Source organism: Chrysochloris asiatica, unplaced genomic scaffold (genome assembly GCF_000296735.1).
Source record: "Chrysochloris asiatica unplaced genomic scaffold, ChrAsi1.0 scaffold00002, whole genome shotgun sequence".
Classification (NCBI taxonomy): Eukaryota; Metazoa; Chordata; class Mammalia; order Afrosoricida; family Chrysochloridae; genus Chrysochloris; species Chrysochloris asiatica.
The window spans coordinates 54,798,795-54,800,351 of NW_006408520.1; positions in this window are offsets into that span (position 1 = coordinate 54,798,795).

Below are 1,557 nucleotides of genomic sequence, written 5' to 3' on the forward strand. Positions count from 1 at the left end.
TTTTACAGTAGTGGTCCTATGCAGTATTTCTCTTTTTGTGACTAACTAATTTCACTCAACATAATGCCCTCAAGCTTCATCCATGTTAACCGGTGGTATGCAGCTTCCTTCTTATTCTTTAAGGTAGCATAGTATTCCATTGTGTTTATGTACCACAGTTTGTTTATCCATTCTTCAGTTGATGGGCACTTTGGCTGTCTCCATCTTTTTGCTATCGTAAATAGTGCTGCTATGAACATTGGTGTGCATAGATTTGAAGTTTTGACATATATTCTTGTCAGACATTTAAAGAAATAGAAATTGAAAGACTCCGAAGGCATTGTCAAGAAAACAGGGTCCAAGGAAGTGGTGGGAGAAAGATGAGGCTTTCTGCTCCTATAAGGACTTACAGTTTCTGAAACCCTATACAGAGTCACTAGGAGTTAAACTGCCTCAACCACACACAACTACTACTATTACTATTAGGAACTGATGTAATATATAATGAAGTGTTTCACAAAATTTATGCAGTATTGGAGATATTCAAAGAAATTTGGAAGACAGCTGCCTTACCAACTGATTGCGAGAGATCCAAAGAAAGAGGACCCAACTCAATGTGGGAATTATCTAACAGTATCATTAATATCATGTGCAAATAAAATTTTGTTGTAAACAATTTTTTTAAATTTTGCAACTGTACAACTACAAGGAACTGTCAAAAATTCAAACCAAATTCAGAAGAGGAATGGAACAAGGAATACCATTGCTGATTTCAGATGAATCTTAACTGAAAAAGAATACCAGGAAGATGTTCACTTGTGCTTTATTGACTATGTAAAGGCATGAAACTGTGTGGTTCATAATAAACTATGGATAACATTGTGAAAAATTAGTATTTCATAATTAATTTTGCTCTTTGAGGAACTTATATATGAACCAAGATGTAGTCATAACAACACAGCAAGGGGATACAGGATGATTTAAAATCAGGAAATATGTACAGCAGGGTTGTATACGTTCAACACACTTATTCAACCTGTATGCTGAACAAATAATCTGATAAACTGGATTATATGAAGAAGAAAGTGGTATTATGATGGAAGTAAGACCCATGAACAATTTGTGACCACAGGTGACACACCTATCTTTCAGAAAGCAGAGAAGACTTGAAATACTGAAGAAGAACAAAGAGTACACCCATCAGCATAGATTGTACATTAATGTAAATAAAATTAAAATCTTCAAAAATGGACCATCAATAACATCATGATAAATAGAGAAACAAATATGTCAAAGGTTTAAATTTTCTTGGACAATAAATGCTCATAGAAGCAGCAGTCAATAAATCAACAACTTACTGCATTAGGCAAATTTTCTGAAAAGACCTCTTTAAAGTGTTCACAAGGAAAGAGATGTCAGTTTGAGAACTAAGGTACATCATGCCAAGACATGATATTTGCAATTGCCTCATATGCATAGTTGGACAATGACTATAGAAGAGTATAGATATTTTTGAATTATGATGTTGGCAAAGAATATTGAAAGCACCATTGACTACCAGATGAATAAACAAATCTA